The sequence below is a fragment of the Hyalella azteca genome, unplaced genomic scaffold (assembly GCF_000764305.2).
Source record: "Hyalella azteca isolate HAZT.00-mixed unplaced genomic scaffold, Hazt_2.0.2 contig5776, whole genome shotgun sequence".
Classification (NCBI taxonomy): Eukaryota; Metazoa; Arthropoda; class Malacostraca; order Amphipoda; family Hyalellidae; genus Hyalella; species Hyalella azteca.
In genome coordinates this window covers 85288-108912 of record NW_025935956.1, presented here as the reverse complement: position 1 = coordinate 108912, position 23625 = coordinate 85288, and the positions used below count along the sequence as shown (strand labels likewise).

Sequence of the window (23625 nt, the reverse complement as noted above, 5' to 3'; positions counted from 1 at the left end):
TGGGAGTGGAGGGAGTTGGGAGTGGAGGGAGTTGGGAGTGGAGGGAGTTGGGAGTGGAGGGAGGGAGTGGAGGGAGTTAGTGGTGTAACACGACTATTTCTAAAACGTGTGCGTTTTACATCAAAACGCATGCCCGGTAAAGAATTGTAATCAATTTCTTATTGTTTTCTAAAGATTGTTTCGAAGTCGAGTAACATCGTTACAGATAAAAATTACTAAACTTCTTTTTAATATACGACTCAAAACATAGTCAATTCTGATGATGAATTAAGTTGAATTCGAGAAAGTAATGCTTAAATTTTAGGTCAAACGTGACTGAAAGTAACTTTTGATGAATATATAAGAAATAATGAACAAGTTTCAATCACTATGTTCGAAAAAAACATAAGGGAACTATGCTAATGTGATTAACCAGCCCCCAATTAAAGTTGCGTGGCTAGAACATAGGGATAGAGCAAACTTTGAAACTATACACGATGCTTCTCTGCTGCGGCGTTTCTTAAGGCCTATTGCCTTGATTTAAAGCCTCGTTCACGTTGAGTATCGCCCGCGGCTGTTGTACAGCATCAGACAAGCATGGGTTTCTCTTCCTTTCCCCCTTCCCCACCCATTACACCCATCCCACACCCATTACACCGCGCCCCACCACCCCGGCAATCCAGCAGAAACCAAAGGCCTCGGCGAGCGGGTAATGAGCCCACGGAAGACCAAAGCCACAAACGAAGGCCACGATTTCGTCGGACGCCGACAACCCAAAATGAATTGCCTCGCGCGCAGCACACGCGAGAGCTTGAGACTTGGGCCGAGTAAGTCGTAGTTTGGACGAGTTTTGTGCCAGCGCATGCGTGGATGTCACAACCTATGGAACTTTATAGGCGTCTAGTCCCATAAACATAAGGGGAAGGCGCATATCAAATCCAATGGCGCTTTATAGGCATCTAGTGCTACAAAAATAGGGAGAAGGCGCCTTGACGCAATAGCGAGCTCAAAAACGATCGGTTAGTCAAACAGTCTCGAGTTTTCATTTTAAAGTTTCGAGTATCAGTCTGGATTTTAAATTAAGAAATAAATTTTTATCAAATTTAAATATTGTCATAAATGTAAGTAGAAAAAAGTCAGGGAACTAGAATGAGTTTGTTTCCTGAAGCCTGGACGCTATTTCGAGGGTCGGGTCATTAGGAAGCAGAGTCGTGACAGGAAAACACGATTTCACATCAGGAGATGGAGCAGCAATGATGGATTTTAAGCTCACTTGTGGCATTTCTGATTGCTCACGTTTTCACTTTCCAGGCTATAGAAGCGTTCTAAAAACGCGTTAAAAATAAATTAGTATGATTGTTTGTGAGAATCCAAGTATTTTAATTTGGAATTTATAACTTCACTTTGAAATTTGGAATTTGGAATTTATAACTTCACTTTGAAATTGCGCTTTATGTTCCAAGATCTAGGATGGATTGTCAACAATTATATAACTCTAATTAATACTCTTACAAATGTTTACTTGATATTTGTTCATGCGATTACCTGTCTTGACAAAATCTACGAAAAAATATTAATACAATAGTAAATTTCACAATTCGAAGGACAAAACCCTGAGGATCCAGTTTGCCGAGGTGGACGACGTCATATCTTACACAATTACAGACTAGTACCAGTTTGCTACGATCAGATAGAGCAAAAAAACATCATGACAATTATTATGCGATAGCTTGGCTGATAATCCGACACACGGCCGCTCAAAAACACACAACACACGTCGTATTTTCAGGATAAGAACGATGGGTCCATCGATAATGGGCTTGACCGAATATAATTATGAACTGTCTTATAAGAATACGGTTCGAGAGGCAGATCAGACAAGTTTTATAACATGAAACTAACAATGAATTTAACATAAAACTCATAATGAATTTGACATAAAGCGGAAAGATTGGTTGAAGCTTAAGTAATGTCCAGCACTAAGGTAGGAAGAAAGTTTGCGTTTTCATAATTTTAAATTATTGCGAGATTTTGCTGAAATTAACTGGCAAAACTTTATAAATCTCATTGAAAAAAAAAACGGAAGAAGCGTTTTTTCAATTCAAGACTTTCTCTCAATTCAAGACTTTCTTTCAAATTAGTTTCGTACATACATGAATTCATCGAGTTTCGTGAAAGTCTTACAAACAAAGCCAAAAGGAAACGTAAGCGAATTCATACGCAAATGTGCGGGATCACGTCGTGCTGAAGAGAATAGACACGAAGCTCTAGAACTTCGTCGCTTTTTAATATTCATGAGAGAATTCGAGTCGGTGGAATCGCACAAAGTATTTAAACTGAAATAACCCCCAAAAAATAACCACAGTAGTGAGAGGAAGGAAATGCCACGAGGGCTAATTATGAACAGACCGAATATTTTTATAATTTGAAATTCGCTAGGAAAAGTTCGTCTGAGAAATAAATCTTGTTTATTATTTTTTTTTCATTTTGAAACCAGCATCAAGCCTGTCACCGTATAAATACTGTATATCAGGACTTGAGGGACTCGTATCCTGAATATTTATCGTGTCGGAATGCTGTTTAGACCTGAAAATTATTTTAATTTGGAAGCTAAGAAGCTTTGGAAATTTTTTCAAGCTTTGGAAAATTGGGAGATGAGAGAATTCGATAACAATTATAACTATTAGATTTTTACAATGGTAAATATAGATAGTTACAGCTACAAAATAACAGGGATTTCTGATCCCGTTGTACGCTGGGCTGCCCTAGATGCTAGTAAAAAAATAAAGTCTGGTTTATTATTTATTTTACTATCACTATTATTTACTATTTTAGTTACTATTTTGAGCTCAACATAAAAAAGGTCATAAGCGAATTTAAAACATTATAAGATTTTCATTGAATAATTCTCTGACGCAGGCTATTTTAGCTCATTCTTTTCCGAACATAACTAGAAAGTTAATAATTCTGTACAATTATTTTCTCGGATAATTTGTGAAAAGAATCCCTAATCTAGTAGCTGAAAATTCTAATTAGTTAGTCCTCATACAGGTCTCAGTGCAGCACTAATTAAGTGATCAGTAAGCACCAGGTATCACACGTATATACTTGTGCCATGTTCTAGTTAAGAACTGCAGAGCATCACACATATTCGATACCAGCGAGAATTTCAGCTCGTTAGAATCTTCAAGCTTCACAAACTTTAATGTGAAGCATAATTTCAGAGCTGCAGCGCATCTCTGATATATTCGATATCAAAGAGTATTTGGACACTTGTGAGGATGGATGGTTACTTGGTAATCATAGAGCACCGTAGGCTCTAATTTAAAGAATAAATTGGTAACTGCAACGCATATTAAGTAGCGATCCCTAAACTAACATTTGAGAGCACATTTATCCTCTGTGTATAGAAAATAAAACTCAAACTTTCTATTATGCGCTTTGAAAATCATTACATAATTTTTATTTGCAAAATGAAATTTGAGCTGCTCAAGATTTTTCGACTGGAAGTATCACCCTCTGTTAGTAGTTTCCAGTTAAAGCTTTTCGTCCGTCATTATCAAACCAAAGAAGAGTGATTGACTTTCGGTGATGAAAGTGGAACTTTTTACAGCGCAGTCTGATTATTTCTAATGGGCTCTTCCCTGCATAATTCAAGCTTCAAGGGGTTGAAGCCCAGTCTGATTATTTTTAATGAGTTCACACGTGTATATTCAAGCTTCAGTTAGACCTCAGCAAAAAGCAGACGCATATCAATGCTGAGCGTGATATGCGAGGCACTGCATGAGTTCAAGCTCGAGTTGAATCGTTGAGTTCAAGCTCGATACTGCACCAGTTGGCCCAGTTCACAGAGCTTCACTTAAGCAGCTTAGCAATCAAACTTTCACTCAGCTTAGAACTTGGGAACGTTATTTTCTTCGCTAAGCTCCTCGCCTTGTAAGTTCAATCGTCATGGCATTCGTGACTCCTATGAAGAATGAACGTCCTTTGATCGGGCGGTCTGATCAGATTCTGAATGCACGTTAGTTTGAATTTGTTTCTATTTAAATCCCAAGGCGAAGGGAGAACGAGAAAAGTATTGAACGATTCCAATACAGAGCGCACAAAAGGTTTAATATTCAAGATCATGTCATGTCATTAAAGATGAAATAATTAACTTTCACTATAATAAACAACGGTCGTAATGAAAAATTAGATGAAAAATTCAAACTTTTTGTATTAGGGACAAAGCTCAATAAAATATAATCGAGAATAGAATGCATCAACTATAAACATCTAAAGGAAAAAATTTTTAACAATATTTTGTAGCTCAATATTGATATCGATCACATTGTTTACACTTTAAATTAGATTCAATTCAAACCCTTCAATATCTTACATTCTATTTATAATTATGGGTAAAATTTTTGCTTTACTGTTTGTAAACGAAAGAAAAACATATTACCGAACAGGACGACAAATTTTCAAAATTGTCTATATTTAACAACTGAACGACCGCTAGGTCACCACAGGTTATACACGAGAGCTTCGTGCAGGACGACGCTGCCTCGAACGCTGAATTTCTATCATCAAAAGCTGTGCTTCGCCAGCCCCGCTCTACCGTGCCCAATGTGATGTCACGCTCCATCGTCACGCTTCGTCCTAGCTCATCTACTCTTTATTGCTGCCCTTAATTCCTACGCCATTCCGAGTCTCGACCTTGCTTGTGATTCTTACCTTTGCTTGGATCAAGTTCGTGATGATCGATTCAATAGTATACACGACGTCTTAAACAATGATATTTGTTGGATTTTCTGCGAAACTCTTTACGTAATGTGGATTTTCACTAGCTCTATAATAAATATACAATGGAATCAAGTGGATAAATTTTCTCTGTGAAACGGAGAATCTTTGTAATTTGAAATGACAAGTACTAGTGAGCTCTCAAGCGTGAAAGTAAACTACTTCTATCAGTTCAGTTTTGTTACTTACGACAAACACATTATCTTGAAGTAATCAAACGGACGATCTGACGTGCTGGAGACGACTGAACTCGACAGAGATTTCACAATGCACCGTTGCCATCGAGCCACCAGAAGATACAAGTATCCGATTGATAAACTTCTAAAATAAATGCGACTTTCACAAGCTGCTTAACAGTACGAACAGCCAAACTTGATACGCTCAGCGCACTCTTGATGCTGTAATTGCACCACATAGCGCAATTATTGCCCAAGATTGAGACACATCTCGGGAGAATCATAACTATTTTTCGGGTGGGTGACTTAATTTTTTATGTTTTGTGTGACTTGCTGCAGCTTTTGTGAAGGCATTACAAAAGTTTTGTTGTGAAAGAGTCATTAATAGAAATTTGTCACCTCAGTGATATTATAACAGTAATTTTGTATATAAAGCTTTGAATTGTAACAAAACTATTACAGATTTACACCGATTTAATTTGAACAAATCATTATTATCGGCAAAATATCACTAGATTTTTTTTGCTGCCGATATCAGTAAATTGCTTATTTAATTTAAGCAAATCATTATTATCGGTAAAATGTCACTAGATTTTTTTACTGCCGATATCAGTAAATTGCTTGCTGCCGATATCGCTAAAATTTAACTCTTCTGTCAACAATGACTAAACTATTAAAATTTCAAACTTGAATAGACTACTTGGTCGTGGACGGTCTCACATTTCTGAGCTTCGCTTTAAAATGCCTCCGCCTTTTGTCGGGGCGCCGCTTTGCTCCATAACTTTTATAAAGGCGCTGGAATGCAGCGTCTTAAAGAAATGTTCGCCTCTTGAACTGCCAACTTTACTTCAATGGAAGCGCGGAGTCTTTGATGCTATTTAGCGTGTACAGAGGCAGGCTTGCCAACATGCACAGCAACGTGTAAACAACACCGGTACATTATTCACCTTGGGGAGTGGATTACCCATTCAGTGTAGTGAATTCATTAAATATGTAGGCTATACATTTGGACAGAATGAAATAGAAGTGGATATGGGAGTGGCTGGCATTTTGTATTTCGACGCTTGAGGATGCATGCATTCAGTCCTTGATTTGTGTTGTTGAATTTGGGTCAAAAGTTCAGGGATAAGTACCGTATTATTTTCCATTTGGAATTAAAAAGTGAAAATTATTCTCAAGGTATATCGCTTGAGGCATTCGTACAATCAAATTAAATAATATGTCGATATCAAAAACTAATTAAAGTGGATAATTATTACGTTTTCCTATTGCATGAAATTTTCCCGCATACCATGAATTACGCAACGAATGCAACGTTACGTATGGATCCTTATATAGTATAGAACGAAAAAAAATTCAATAACCTAATAAGAAAATATAAAGCTTGGAAAAAAATTGAGCAAACTGAATATTGCGCAAAAACTGGAAGCTCTCACTGGACGCAGGATTTGTTCAGATAAGCATAATTAAGATAAATTTCGTCTAAGAGATGGCAAAACATACCCCGCAAATACTTCCAGGTATTAACTTACGAACTTTCTGATGAATAAGTCTTAAGTAGTGATTGTGATTTAGTCCACAAATGTAAGAGCAATTCATAAAAAATGATGTTTTCGCATCAAATGTTGTGCCTCTCATTAGGAACAATAGGTCGACTGATTGTGAAGCCAAGAATAAAAATTATAAAATGCTGAGGTAAAGCCACTGAAATAAAATCTTCGTAAAGTTTTTCTTAGATGGGAACAAAAAGTACATAAAAATCTATAAAACTATTGCAATTCCCTATTTTCACAGCAGAAGGGCAATGCAAAATATAATGTAAAACTATTAAACATAGGATTCATGTTAGCCTCAATTACTTAAAAATTGAAAAAAAAAATTTTTGGATTGAAAAATATTTTTTTTTTGCATTTTCAAGATGGAGACCTCCATTGCCTTCTCAGCGGTCAGGCTTGGAGGGCCGCAATGAGAAGAATTTGGGTAGAGAAGAGCTTATTTGGCTTCAGTTGAGAGCGCTCTTTTATGTTCTTTTTTCCTATGGATGACTTTTCATAACAAAATGAAGCGGTGAATTTGATACGCCTTGAATTGAAATGCAAAAAAAACTATGGAAAAGGTACAATTTAACTTGAAGAAGACAAAATTGCTAAAAAGAAATTTTAAATTCATAAGAAAATTTCAAAATCTATAAATTATTTATGTTTTTACGAAGTGTAGGAATGCCATGATTGAATTTGACTGGGACAATTGCCTCAGAAAGTATAAGTTTCCTTAAATCAGTAATCATCGAAATCAATTCAGGTAATACCTGCACGGAGTGTGAGTACGCGAAAAAAATATGAGTCGCGCAGGTATATTTGGCCCATTGAAGTTCTGCTGAATGAAGACCAAGCAAATCTGGAATTTACGATCTTGTAGCTCAGCGGACGAAACGTTACAAGTCTGGGAGGTTGTGAGCGTGGGAAGATCCCATGAGTGTCAATGAATTACCTTATATTAATATAATAAATAAACTTTACTATAGTAATGTTATCACTATTATTAGGGATCTAATCACAAATGATTCGGGATTTGACTTCTTGGCAACTTTGGTTTTATTAAGTGATTTGTTACTGGACTTGGCATTAAAGCTTGTGTTGGATGAAAAATTCCCCTCAAATCTAATCCTAATGCACGAGTAGTGGTTTGGACTAAAAACTACATTAAAAAATTATTAATATTTAAATAACTGAACTTGTCACTGACAACACTTATAATACTAACTGAAGTCACTCCTCGTCCAGGTAGAGCTCTCCAATGACCAGTTCTCATAAGCCGTCAGAGACCACAGCGACTAAATCAACTGTGGTGAGATCATTCACATGTAACTCTGTCTCTGCCAGCCTATCTTACATTTAACTCTGTCTCTGCCAGCATCTCTTACTCTAATTGAATATTAACAAATGCACGCAATTGATCTGTGTCAGCAGTCAGTGCCACTCGATTGCACAGTTCTCACGCCGTGCGTATGAAGCGTGGGTTTTGTGTAGATGAAATTATGATGTAAAGTTTATTACAATATAATTTGAATCGTTCAATGTGCTTAGGATGACGCAATTTATAATATATAATATTGAGGAAGAGTTACGACTCTGAGCCCTATATGTCCATTCAGATTATTTCAGTTAAAAATATGCATCGCACTCAACTATAAACGCTGTTGAATATTTTGCCATTTCCGCTTGTATGCTTAATTAAGCTATTTTTAAAAGCTAATTTTCGAAACTTTGAGAAAAATGTACAATTATTTTGTCTGTTTTTTTAAGCGGCTTTTAGTCATGAGAAATTTTTATGCAGTAGGTTAGAAATTTTCATGCACTTTATACAGTAGCTATTGCACTAGTATGCCTCTACACCAGCTAGTACACTAGCGTACCTGTACACTAGCAAACGCACTTATGTATCAGAGAGGTCGCACAATCAAAAGTAGTTACGAGTTCTTAACTCTGTCAGCCAATCAATTTCGGCTTCCCAAGCTAAGCCAACCAATCACAGACGTAAGCCAACCACTCACAGACGAGAAATCGGGTGATACATGCACTTATAGGCTGCTATGCATACTTAAACCAGTTTTGATAGTGCTGCCTCTCTTCACTAGCTAGTGTACAAAGGCCACTATATCTAGTTTACCTGTACAATAGCAAGTGTACAAGTAGGCAATGTACACTATTTGATGTACAAGTGTGTGCATTATGAAGTGCGTGTTAAGAAAGTAGAGCGAGCGTGACGGAAACCTTGACGATTATATCAGGTGGCAGCAGCGCTTCAGGAAGCAACTGGCGCTGTGAGCGTATCGCTTCCAATAGCTGTAATTTACACGCATGTTTTGCTGTGATATATTGCAGTTACTGCCATGACTGTCGTTATATATAAATTCGCTGTAAATAAAAGTTTACCACACTGAAAGAGATTTGCTGATCGTAGGCAGATTAAAACGGAAACAAAAAATGATGTAATTGATGAAGATTTTAGCAAAAAAAAGACTTTGGTGCGTTTTACATGCAAAGACAAATTGCTTGCTGCCTATAATTCAATCATCATTGATAATAATAATTTCTATTTGACAGATAAAAACAGTTCGAGAAGAACGAATAATTTCTTAACCTTGCTGGTTATAGTTGGTCTGCCAAGACTCCTCGGTACCCGAGCAAAAGCTTCTCACGGTTATTACTGTTAATTGTGGCCACATTTAGAGGTTGGTTCATGCCGTGAACAAAAACCATAAATGAACATATATATAGCGTGAAATGGGAACACGAATAATACCTCTTGTAGGTCTCAAGGACTCAATTGTGGTCACTATCGTGGCGGAGAGAAAAGATAACCCGCAAGAAAAGATTTCTTAACGATTTTTCTCTGAGCACTCAAATTAGTTATAAACCGAAATCATACGTGGTGGGAGAGACTTCGATTTGCACGTTTTCAATCACAATCACATGAGGTAAGGAATAGTTAAAATTTTATGTTACGAATAGAAATAATAGGCGGTGATATATATCTAAATTTTATGCTATAAATCATAATCAAATACGTTGATGGATAGTGTTAATTTATTGAGCCGAGAAAATTTGCAATTAAAGTAGCTACGCAAATACCTTAGAGAATGGCCAATTAATTTCTGTAAGGAATAATAATGACCTGATAATATAATATATAATTTTTTATTAATAATGATAATATTGTCTTAATTAATTAATGAGTTATAACGAGTGTTGCTTAATTATTTCATAATAATTATATTTTATAATTGATAAGTTTATTTTCCATTATTGCCTTACGTACACTCGAAGAAATTCTGAGCAGCTTACACGTATTCAGAGAAACGTTGAGGTTCTTCTGATGTTATCTGAGTTTGTGATAAAAGTAAAGCGATTCCTGAGTAACATACAGACGCGGGGCTTAAAAGAAGCAATAACTTAAACGACGCAACCGCAGGGCGACAGCGGCATAGGGGCTGAACTACGTACAGTCGTGCCTAGTATACCTTCACGTATCTTGATGAGTCTTGACGTGTCTTGATGTGTCTTGACGTGTCTTGATGTGTCTTAACGTGTCTTGATGTGTCTTGACGTGTCTTGATGTGTCTTGACGTGTCCTGACGTATCTTGACGTGTCTTGACGAGTCTTGACGTGTCTTGAGTCTTGACGTATCTTGACGTGTCTTGACGTGTCTTGACGTGTCTTGACGTGTCTTGATGTATCTTGACGTGTCTTGACGTGTATTGATGTGTCTTGACGTGTTTTGATGTGTCTTGACGTGTCTTGACGTGTTTTGACGTGTCTTGACGTGTCTCGACGTGTCTTGACGTGTCTTAACGTGTCTTGACGAGTATTGACGCATCTTGATGTGTCTTGACGTGTCTTGATGTGTCTTGACGTGTTTTGACGTGCCTTGACGTGTCTTGACGTGTCTTGACGTGTCTTGACGGGTCTTGATGTGTCTTGACGTGTCTTGACGCATCTTGATGTGTCATNGTGATTGTCATGTGACCAGACCCAAGGAGGAGCCGTGATTGCCATGTGACCAGACCCAAGGAGGAGCCGGCATCGCGTGCCATGTCGCTGCTCATCTTCTGGCTCTTGTCTGCCAGCGGACCTCACACAGAGCAGCCTCGCGCAAGCAAGGAACAATACTTCAATTCAATTCTTTTCCAATTACAGTCGGAAATATATCACTTCTTTGTAAAATACAGAAAACATAATTCAAACTTATACTGTAAGGATGATGCAGCAGGTGATTAGACGATGATGAATATAAATCGTTAATGAAATTCTGGATATAATGGATTGAATTGATAAAAAATTCTAATAGTGGATAGTACTCCAAAGAAATTCACACGTTTTGCCCTCACATTTTAGCCATCCGTCATAAGTACGAAACTCATTTTATCTTCGTGGGCGAGGCGAGAAGCGTGTGACCGAAATCTCTGCCGGCCGCCCATGGCAAGAACTTAATTGCCGTGCACTGCATGGGATAAATGCAGGTTTCAGAATATTCAAAAAGCTAGTCATAGTATGAAAAGGTCATTGAGACTAATCTAATGATGTATAACACAAGACTTCACCATGGGCGCTTTGCCCCGTGACACGCGTGGGCCCGTTGCCCCCACTAGGTATCATTTCAATTTATGTCGTGTCAACATTTTATTTTAAAAGCTAATAATCTAAACTTGATCTCAAAATTATCCCTATAAATATTACTTTGAAAAAATAATTCACAGTAATTTCAAAAGCTTCATCTATAGTAATCGAAAAAAACTTTATTTAGCGGCAGAAAAATTTTTATCTGGACTAAAACAGTTATTCGCAAAGAACTTAATAATGCAAACACTTAGCAAAACGTAAATCCGTACACTTCATCCTAGTGAAACTGTCGACCGGCGGTAGAGAACACGGACCAATATATGCCATACTTAGCGAGAAACCCGCTATGGGCCCATGACCCGCAGTGGGCTCGCTGCCCCATGTTACCCTACTGTAAGGATGATGCAGCAGGTGATTAGACGATGATGAATATAAATCATTAATGAAATTCTGGATATAATGTATTGCATTGATCAAAAACTCATATAATGGTTAGTACACCAACGAAATTCTCACGTTTTGCCCTCACATTTTAGCAATCCGTCATAAGTACGAAACTAATTTGATCTTCGTGGGCGAGAAGCGTGTGACCGAAATCTCGGCCGGCCGCCCATGGCAAGAACTTAATTGCCGTGCACTGCATGGGATAAATGCAGGTTTCAGAAGCACGTTGAGAAAATATATGTGGAGCTCCCACGCGTCAAGTTGTGTTTATTTCAGATTTTCAATACGATAGCTTTAAGCTTATTTGTTGGTAAATAACAATGAAGCGTTATTTTCGTGACTGTGTTTTAATTTGATGTTCACGATGAATTTAAATATCGTGATAGCATTAATGAGTTAACATCGATAAATATTAATGAGTAATAGATTTGGGTTCAAAATGTTAGGTTGAGTGGGAGTTGCAGATGAAAGACTTATGCAAATGTACGTAAACTCTAAAATTTTCTGGCCTAATTGTATCACCAAAAAGTGAAATGTAATTTAATATATCAGTTTCTTTAATTAAATTGTAATTAAGTCTTTTGTACTAAACTTAACTATAATTAGATTCTTACGACACAGACAGGCATGCCACTGACACGTAGGCTACTGTCAAACTTGTCATAGGCATGGAATGCCACAGTTAGGCATACCAATGAGGCATTCTACTGTCAGATTTGTCACAGACTTGCATACCCCTGACAGGCATGCAACTGTCAAACTTGCCACTGATAGACTTTCCGTTGACAGTCATGCCACTAAGAGGCATGCTAATGCCAGGCTTGCCATTGGCGGCAAGCCACAGAAAGGCTTGCCACAGGCGGGCATGCCACTGAAAGGCTTGCCACAGACAGGTATGCTACTGTCAGACTTTCAACAAACAGGCTTGCCACAGACAGGCATGCTACTGTCAGATTTGTAACAGACAGGCTTGCCACTGACAGCCATGCCACTGACAGAGTCGAGTAGGTACCCTATATCTGCTCTCTGACCTCACAAACAATGAAGAAACGACAGTTGTTCCTAAGTGAAATTTGAAGACAAGTCAGTGACGGCCTTCGGTTGGCCGTGAATTACAGCTTCCCATTATTTCTTCGTAACTTTCAACAACATCGGTTTAGAGAATCACACGCTGCGTTGCAGAAAGAACTCTACTGGCAGATACCCTCAAATTTATCACGGTGGTTGTAAGTTTAATGATGAAGTCTGAGAGAAGAAATTTGGTCGTTTGGGTTGAGGTTAGACGTATTCAATAAGCATAATAGTAGGTGAAAAGATTAGATCTATGCAATAAGGTTAGATGTCTGCAACATCGGCAGAGGTAGGAGATAATGTTAGATATCTTGGATAATGGTAGATGTACGTGAAATAGTTAGACACCTATGAAAAAGGCAGATATACGCGATAAGATTTATGTGTTATACGTAAATGTCAGACACACGATATACTCGTAATGCAAAGCAACTGTGATCCGGCAAGGTTGAAAGCTCGGATACCAATTAATATTTTTTTTTCATATTCTGTCGCGGTTTGATGCGGGTTAATTTAACCGCGGTTTAACGTTACTGAGATTTACCCGCGACAAGTCCGGTACATTTTCGGCAAATTTTATAATAACCGCTTAAAATATTTTCAAGACTATTTACTCCTTTGTTTGAGAATATTTTAACTGTTTTCTATTATATTCAAGTTTTACGTTAAAATGCAGTAGTATGGAATCAATCTTATTCTTACTTCGAGAATTATACCCAACTCAAATTTTTTGTATATATCTGGAATTGGTAATTAAATAAAAATTAAAAAAAAATAAATCCGCGGCGACGCAGGAAACCGAAAGGTCGGCGTTGGCTTCCGTCCAATTTTCTCACGTGAGCGCCGAGCTCCGGCCGAAATTACGACATTGTTGTGCGCCACATTTCCTTCTGAGCCACATTTCGCCATGCGCCACATATCGCCAATTGCGCCACACTTCGTTGTGTGCCACATTAAGCATGTCCGTGTTTTGCTGTGAGGCACATCCCCTAGTGCGCCACATTTTGCTGTCCGCCACATTTCTTTGGTTGCGTCATTTCCTTGTTCAACACATCTCGCCGTGTGCCACATTTGCTTTGAGGCACATTTTTTTGTTTACTCCATTTTTCGTTGCACCACATTTTGCTTTGCGGCACATTTCTTTATTTGCAAAATTTCGTTGTGTGCCAAATTTCGTATTGCTCCACAATTCACCACGAATTTCAAGCAAGAATCCAAATCGCGGAGTCGAGACGACGACCGACGCACAGTGGCACGTCTGAGACGTAGAAGCGGTGCGTAATTATTTCTTAACTCCCACAATGTTTGGGTTCAGTATTTTATTTTTATTTAAAAAGTTATTCGTGTGGTCGGTAGCTCCGTGAATAATAAACCAGTGATTAGTGATTTCTTTTGAATAATAAACAAGTTAACACAGCTAAATAAATCTGAAGTATCTTGTTTTTTTTTCTTCGAGTTTTTGTCGGGTTTGCCTGCGTCCCCAAATACTAAAGCAATAATGGCTTCTAAATACCAGCTTTGTGAATCAAGGTTTGATTTGTTTCAAATTAGAGTAAGAACAAGCTTGATAATAAGGCGCCCAATACAGGTAAAAACTCGTACGAGGAAGAGATAATAAGCTGAACAAAAAGATAAACTATCATCAGCTCGGAGTACTATCAAGATTATTTTTGAGAACTTCAAAAAGCACACATTGAATACGCGAACATTGAAGCGTTATAAAGAAAGATGCACGCACGACAAAGAAGTGATGCGAGTTCGATAGAGAAACAATTTGTACGTGATGTGCAAAAATTTGTACCTCAGTGTAACAAAGTAATGCCCAGCCAGCGGCAGAACTTTAATTGCAGCGCGTGATCACGTCGGATTGATCGTGGCTTTGTTTCCACGTCTCGTCGTCCCGACAACATCGTACCCCAACGACGCCGGTAATTATTAACCGAGCTCATCACAAAGATTTTATTTTGGACTTTAAGTCATGATTTAAGTTTTTATCTGAGTTTGTAGTTCATATTTTCAACAAAATTCAGGCACATTGACGAGGTTATGTAATTTTACTTAATTTTATTTACTAAATATTGATTATTTGAAGTCGAGTCTTCTAGCCGCGGCATGCGAGAGCACACAAGCGCCGCCCTGCATTTGGGTTCAGAGGCCCAGACTTGCCGAGTCACGCGCCGCTTGCTGGGCTCCAACCTCACTCACTTCTTCGCCTGGGTATTAAAGTGTCAGTCGACTCAACCTTCGTAGGAATAACATTAAATTGATCGCAATAAATCGAAAATTTGATCCACTTTTGAGGCGCCCGCATTCTGGATCGTCAGGGCACTAGCATTTAATATCAAATCAACGCCGTCGCCGTAGGAATAACGCAAACCCGGCAACGAGATATCGGGACCTTGATCGAGTTTTTTATGTCTTTGTTTTGCGGGCAAAATCTAAGGTATTGATAGAACGCCGCGGGGTAAATTGCCTCGGGAACCTTCCATCAGATCGTCGCAATGGTATGAACCTCTCGAGAAAATGAAAACACGTCACTGCAATTATGCTCGTCTGGGCGCAAGCAGTCGAGTGTGTCCGTAAGAATAACATTTGTGCAGCAATAATTTTTACAATATTGAGGGCATTGAACGTTCCAAAACGCTAAAATTTTCGCCCATTATTTCTCCACATTCTAGTACGATGGAACCTGATTCTTTCGTCGATCCTTCGTTCAGGTTCGAGACGATCAAGCTCGTGAAATCGTTGATGGAAGACCGTGAGATGCTATATATACTTGTGCATATAATTGAACATCAACTTTATTCATACGTGCCTTGGGCTACTTAAAAAATATCTTGAAAGAGTATTCAGCCAATAAAAAGAAACTTTTAGGTTATTTTCACTAATGTCGTCACGCGACACTAAAAAAGCTGAACTTAAAATCCAGCGAAGATTCGTCAACTTTCGTTCTTCTGTTTCGAACAGAATATTTCGCGTTTGATCTTTAAGGAGCGTGAGAATCATTATGCTGAAACGTCGATGAACATCTTAGCTATACAGGATTAAATGAAGGGAGGTGCGATGAAGGTACTTGTTTGGGCTTAAGTGGCCATTGTTACAAGCAGCCGTTGCCATGGTTAAACGGTTCACGGAAGAAGGATTACAGAAAACGATTGCGGTCGACTTTCCAATGGCTTCAGGACAGATTACTTCTCTGGACGAGTCAAGACAGATGAATCTGTCTCTGTTGAACAAGATGAACGAGTCAAGATAGATGAATCTGTCTCTGTTGAACCTGTCTGGGCAGCTGAATCTGTCACTGTTGAACCTGTATGGGCAGATGAATCTGTCACTGTTGAACCTTTCTGGGCAGCTGGATCTGTCACTGTTGAACCTGTCTGGGCAGCTGGATCTGTCACTGTTGAAACTGTCTGGGCAGCTGGATCTGTCACTGTTGAAACTGTCTGGGCAGCTGGATCTTTCACTTCTGGATCTTTCACTGTTAAACCTGTCTGGGCAGCTGGATCTGTCACTGTTGAAACTGTCTGGGCAGCTGGATCTGTCACTGTTGAAACTGTCTGGACAGCGAATCTGTCACTCTCTAGTGAATTAACGATCATGTCAATGGCATGTATCAATTGACAATTAGTATGACAAGCAAATTTTGCAATTTATCGGAATTTCAGCAATATCTTTGTACGTACGTATCTTGGATATAAAAAATCTCAAATTCCTTCATTAAGCAGCCTAAGGGTATAAAAAGTTTAGGAGGCACTGATATATTTCAGCCCCAACCTTTGCCCCCTATAAGTCAATGCATTCAGTTAAGCGCTTTTAACCAATTTAAGATAATGGCCTTCCAACTCCACATCCTGCGATTGGATTTCAATTATATATCTTGCAAGTAATCTAGGAAAAATTTGTTAACACTAATCTTGGTGACTTTCTTGCTGAACCGCAATTTATTTCACTGGGGCACAAGTTCCGTCTACAATTATTTATATGTAATAATAGTAATTATTATTTTTATAGAAAAATTCGATAATTTTCTATCCTAATGACAAATAGAGATTTTAATGATAGGATTTTACCAAATCGGATTGAAAAGAATGACAGGAAAATTTTCAACTATAGCGAATACTGAAAGAAAAATTTTACCGATACACATCGTTCGTTGCCCCAAAAATTTGTGAAGGAAAATGAAGAGCACAATTGACAGAATAGTGAACTCGTTCTACACAATTTTTTTCCCGCACGACGCGGTCATAAAAAATTGTTCAAAAACAAAAATAACTTTATTTTTTTCTCAGACTGGCCAGAAGATGTCCTTCCTTTGTCCCGATCGGGCCCAGGCGAGGGTTCGTTTTTTCTGAACTTTTTTTACCGCACGGCTCAAGTAAATCGATTTAATAATGATAGATTAGCTGATCCTAAATCGGCTAATTATACGTGATCAAAAGACGCACGTGGTCCACTTGATTATGAGGTTGATGATTTAAAAACACGCGTAGAAAATACTAATAACAAATAGCAATTAATCAGGTGACTGATTACACGTTTATAATTGACACGTTGATGTCAGAGTATAGCTTGCACTGACATCCAGTAAACTGTTATTGTCTGCGTGTAACAGAAATTTTCACAAGAAAAAGCATTTATTTTAATGATTGTTATACAAACAATGACACAAGCCTTTGTTTATTTATTATCAAGCTTCCATCTGGCTAAATATGGACATCGTCATCATCACGTAATTTTCAAAGGACAATGGGGATGTTAATTTAACGATAACTTAGGAATTCAATGAGCAGGAGCCGGTAAGAAATACATTTAAGGGGTCCGTAAACGAAAATTTTTTGGAGTTGACAAAAAAAAAAAAGATGCCATCGTCATATGGTTAGCGATATTGAAATTCCAGCCTTCAAATTTTGACACAGATAAAATATTTCAGAACTATTAACACGTGAAAGCACAATATTAAACGCTGCATCACTAAAACGCAGGTTTATTTTGTAAGTGAATTTATACTTTAGCGCTTAAAGCAAAATCTTTGATTTCTTACAAATCAAATAAATTGGTTGATATGCACTTTGTTGAAGCTAAACTGTACGAGAGGATTTAATTTTTGATGCAACAAGTTTTTCAGAATCTACATTAAATAATAAGTTCTGCAATCATAGATAATCCTTTGTTTTCAAGAATTCAAAAGTATTAAATCAGTTAAGCCAATTTAGACATAATTGACAGTCAACAGCAAGTATTATCTCAAAGCACTGGTTTTATTTCACTTCACTACTTATCTATCTGTTTATTTCAGTTCACTAGTCATTTATCTATTTATTTTACTCTACTAGTTATTTATCGATTTATTTCTCTTCACTAGTTATTTATCTATTTATTTTACTTCAATAGTTATTTATCTACTGATTTCAATTCACTAGTTATCTATCTATTTATTTCACCTCAGTAGTTATTTATCTAATTTATTTCACTTCACTTTAACTTATTCACTAGTTTTACACAGTTTGTTTTAAATCAGAAAATAATGAAAGAACGTAAAAAGACTACACTTGCCAGCAGAATTCCATTGTCATGTAGGAAGTCATATATTATTACAATTAGAAGATAAATACCATATTTAATTTAGTATATGGTGGCTCTAATTAAATGTCAACACGCCGCTTAGAGCGAATTATCGTTACGCGCATGCCGAGCGTGTGTGTACGCATTCTAAGCATATAATGCATACACCAATCATACCAATCATATAGAGCATGAGCATACCGAGCAAATGCAGCATGAGCATACCGAGAATTGCTGAACGGCAATCACGGTCCGGAAATCGTCCCTAGCGAATATTAACAGTAAAACACTAATATCGGTCAAGAATATCCTCCTACTATGTGAACTAACTTTAACACGTTGAGTGCGGGACGACACACCGGTGGGTTGCAGGCTCTTTTTTTCCGGACAAATTCCGCAATTCAGTTTTTTTCAATTGCGTTTGTCGACAAATATTTATGATGGTAGTACTACCTCATTAAATTTTAAAATGTACGGAAAAAAGAGAAATTTAATTTTTGCACTGGAACCTACAAATTTACTGGTATATTTTAAATTATAGGCCATTTTATCTGCCGACTTGGCCGTTTATAGGACATCTGGTAGCGCTGGTAGGTCGTGCTGCACTCAACGTGTTAAGACTATTTATTAGCAGCAAATATTTTTGATATTAAAATTATCGCTCAAACCCACCTCAATGTGAATGTCTATAGGTGCATTAAGGATTGAAGCATTAAGAAAAAATATTGGCAAGTTTATAACAAACTAAAGAGGTAATCTAAATTAATGGAGACAAACACTACTGAAAATACTTGAAATAAAAAACCTGATATATATCGATACTAACAGGAAGAACCTCCAATTATTCATGAAACTTTCACCATTAAACAAAATTGTTTGATGAAGTTATACTAGATAAAATATTCGAACGCGTGGTCTGGTTTCAAAGCCCAAACACGCTAGTGCAATTCCGGCGACAAGAGTTTTGCAAGCGCCACCTTTACTTCGGTTTCGTAAAAATGCGGAAACTCGAGGAAGAATCTTGCAATTAAGCGCAATAATTAGTTCCAGTCTTTCACTAATCCCACAAGCTTAGTGATGCATAAACCCCCTTTACTCCCTCCCGGAGTCCGGAACCCTTCTCTCCCGGAGCCCGGAACCCTTCCATCCCGGAGCCTGGAACCCTTCCATCCCTGACCTCGGAATCCTTCCCTCCCTGAGCCCGGAACCCTTCTTTCCATGAGCTCGGAACCTTTCCCTCCCTGAGCCCGGAACCCCTACTTCAGTGAGCCCGGAATCCTTCCCTCTCTGAGTTTGGAACCCTTCTTTCCCTGAGCCTGGAACCCTTCCTTCCGTAAGCTAGGAACCCTTCCCTCCCTGAGCCCGGAACCTTTCCGTCCCTAAGTCCAGAGCCCTTCCTTCCGTGAGCCAGGAACCCATTCCTCCCTGAGCCTGGAACCCTTTCCTCCCTGAGCTCAGAACCCTTCCCTCTCTGAGCTCGGAACCCTTTCCTCCCTGAGATCGGAACTTTCCCTCCCTGAGCCAGGAACCCTTCCCTCTCTGAACCAGGAACCCTTCCCTCCCTGAACCCGAAACAAAAATTTTGTAGAAATAAAAAGCGCACATCGGTACTGCTGCAGAAAACAATCTTCACTCCGAGTGTTCGTCTAGAGGTGCAGATATTTAGGCATTCTATTGGCTGCATTTCACCATGCCGAGAATGCTACTTCATTGTGCATTGAGGATGAATACACTATGGATACAATGAATGCGCTATGACATCGAGCCACAATAGATAAATGTCGCTTACTGAATTACGATGTAATACAATACGTAGTAAATGCCCATAAAATTATATCACGGCAACGTGCTTCATTGAATAACGATTGTAACAAAGCGTAGTGAATGTAAGTCATCGTGAAGAAAGTAAATGGAATAACAATCGATATCCTACGGCGCAGTAAATGTTAAGACTCAACCGACAGGATGCAGCTCAAGGACAGGCGGAGCTTCCTTCGCCGCCACGCGGACACGCGCACCGACGCATGTTAGGGAGCTGTCGCATATGGCAGCTGCCCAGCGTACACTAGGAGAAATGTCTGGGACTTTGTACGAATAGCGATGCAATTGTTAAGTGATCCTGGCCCAGTTTTGCTCGGTTATTCGTTGCAACAGTGTAACCTGCCGAAAGAGTCACTTTTGCGACAATATGTCCCATTCATTATTTTGAGTGCATACAAGGTTGTCCCCCATATCAGTAGTTATTTCAACGGCGCTTAATGCGAAAATATATCCAGAGTACTTATTATGAGCAACTGATGCACGGTACTCATTAAAGATAAATTGTACGAAGTAGTACATTTCCTAACGCGATTATACTAATGTGACCATTTTAAATTGATTAGTTGAATTGATATAAACCGAAATAGGTAGAATGCATTTCAATAATTGGAACTATTCAGCCTGAAATAGGTTTAATTCCGCTCGATAATAATTGTCACGTCGCTACGGTGGGTGACCAGGCAAAGGAAGGAAGCGGAAGGCCTTCCATGAGATCGAGAAGCGCAGGCTCATGACGCCACCACACCTACCACCAACACACCTACTACCATACACCACAGCACCACATCTACCACCATACACACCACCTGCGAGGAACACAACACCACACCTACTACCATACACCACCTGCGAGGAACACAACACCACACCTACTACCATACACCACCTGCGAGGAACACAACACCACACCTACTACCATACACCACCTGCGAGGAAGTGGTGTATGCGTTTGGGGGGGGGATCATCATGTCGTTGACGGAGAAGATAAATGCATTCGTACGCGAAAATTTACGAAAAAGCCGTCAAAATACAGTCAAAGATTGATCGTTTTAGAATGTATTACGAATTTCGTCAAAGACACAGTCGAAAGTTTGATTGTTCTCCGTTTCATCTTGAATAATAAATTCAGCTTTAAGCTTCATCGACAACACTCGCCGACTTTTAGGACTTTAATGAAATTAGGACTCGATTGCTGGCTTAAGCCATAAAATTTCATCAAGAGCCGCATAGATTTTTGCAGTCAAGTTTCGCTCTACCGACTCACGCCGGCCTGGCTGCGTGAACAGTCAGGGCTCTCATGCATGCTTCAAAAATCGTGGTCAGAAAATATGGAAATTTTTTCCGCTCATGACAATAGCCTGAAGCTCGACGGTAGGGCGAGGAAGCAGCTACGTGACGATGTCGGCAGGGGAACTAGAGTGGTATTCTGGTAGTGCTCTGGTAGTATTCTGGAATTATTCTGCTAGTATTCTGGTAGTATTTTGGTAATATTCTGGTGGTATTTTGGTAGTATTCTGGATGTATTCTGGCGGTAGTTTGGTAGTATTCTGGTAGAATTCTTAAAGTTCTCTGGTAGTATTTTTGGACTTCGGTTTTCCACTTTGTTTCGAGGTAAGTATTGTGAACCTCCGTTCGATATTAAATGTTACTGTTGGGATCAAGAGATCTATTTTCAACAATTTTCGAAAAATTTCCTAAAACCACATATTTACTATTAAATATCATTTTGTGAAAGATATGAATAACTATATGCATTTTCTGACTAACAAGTTTTAAAAGTTTTTTTTCGCATTCGGTAAGCAGATAAAGGTTAGATGGCCCGAATAATTAAGCGCCTAAAAGCCGAGCTTTGTCCTGTTTGCTTCTCAGCATACACATAAACCAAGAATTATACTAATTAGCGAAGTTAAACACAACAAATATTTTATTTAAAAATACGTGATGTTGATTAACGTTCTCCGCTGCCGCAGTGCTTACGTCTTCGATATTTCCAACGAGAGCGAGTCGCGTGCGTAACACTGAGCAAGAAACTCTGATGCAAAACAACGATGTCGCGGCGGGTGGAACAAACGGACCCGCTCACTCAGAGTAATGATTGATAGTTTGTACAAATAATTATGCATGTTTTGCACTAAAAGTACTGATGAATATGGCTCTTTGTTAAATATTAAGTTTGACAACGGAAAACAACGTCGGACTTTGAGAAATTCCACTTGACGTCTCGATTTTAAAGCGTTCTTTCCAGTCAGAGATTTATTTACCCTTTGTTAAAATACTTGAAAAATGCTGATAAATATGGCTGTTTGTTTTAATATAAAGTTGACAACGGAATAAAACGTTGGACTTTGAGAAATTCAACTTGAAGTTTCGATTTTAAAGCGTTCTTTCCAGTCAGAGATTTATTTACACTTTGTCCAAATATTGATGAACTTTTTCCTCTTGCTGGGCTCATTTTAACCCAGTTCGAGCCGACAAAAGCACGTATAAGTTCTGCGTCCGCTCTTTGCTCGTGCTGTGGGTATAAGAAAACTTGTCACTATTTGGACAATATAACCCATTAATTTTTCTGAGAGCGCATACCTGAGATGGAAGTTCTGGTTCCGTTCATCGGCGCTGTTCCATTTGACGGAATTCCTGGAAACATTTCGCAATGGAATAATTGTTCGCTGCTTTGAAGCTGTCCTGATTAAATGGCGACTTCTTTCCCGTTCTTTGTTATGCTGTCAGAGGCATCGAGGCTGAGCGCTTCTTACAAATCTCGATCACATGTGAAAAACACGGTCGGTTTATGTGCGGCCAAACAACCTAAAAACGCCTATAATTATCAATGGAGGTGAATTTCAGTCTTAGAAGAAGAGGAATGTTTCCGTGAATGGAAAATGTAAAAAATTCGGAAAATTAATCTTAAAGTCCGTAATTATGTATCGCATTTGGGGGCCGTTCTCCTGAGGTTCATTGAAAGAGGAAAATAAAAGCCTTTAATTGCCTGGCAGCTGCCTAATGAAATGAGAAAAAAAAACAGGAAATGCGTCTTTTAAATCTCTCGTCTGGTCTTTAAGAATTCATGTATAGTAATCTTAAAAAGAGTCTATTCTAATGCGCATGCAAAAAAAAAACGATTTATTCGTTTTCAGCAAATATTATTTCATTATGAAAAGTTAAAACGTTCAATGCATCGTCTAAAATATGTTCTTCGTTAATTTTTTTCAAAACTTAAGCACGGATAGATGATAAGAGCTCAGAAATAAATTTCATTCAAAATAACAATAGGCTCTTTTTCCAAAGTTTCAATACCACCATCCTTTAACTTAGAGGCTAAACCGGAAAAAATTGTACTTGAATATAAGTAAGTGTCAAAATATTGCTCAAGCTGAGAAAAAATCTAGGCACAGCAGTGGTGGGAGCTGTAAATTTGAAGGCCTTATTTCGTCGAGACTTAATCGCAGGTGAAGGCTTTTACGCGCTCCCCGCGTGAGAAAAGTCGTGACGCTGCAGCCGCGCACCGAGAATTTAAATGCAACGCAACCTTTAGCCGTCAAATTAAAATAAAACATTCGGTGGCGCAGTCGTAAACACTTGAGGCTTATTGAGTGTAGGAGACATCCACATGCGGGTTTATTGAATAGACTTGTCAATTGGGGGCTTACAGAGTAAGAGGGACTTG

General features: G+C 38.5%; 1 protein-coding gene across 1 annotated transcript in view; it reads right to left on the bottom strand.

Annotated features, from left to right (window-relative positions):
* LOC108667362 overlaps nucleotides 1–23625 on the bottom strand; it is a 75715-nt gene that overhangs the window by 17518 nt on the left and 34572 nt on the right. The window lies entirely within an intron of this gene.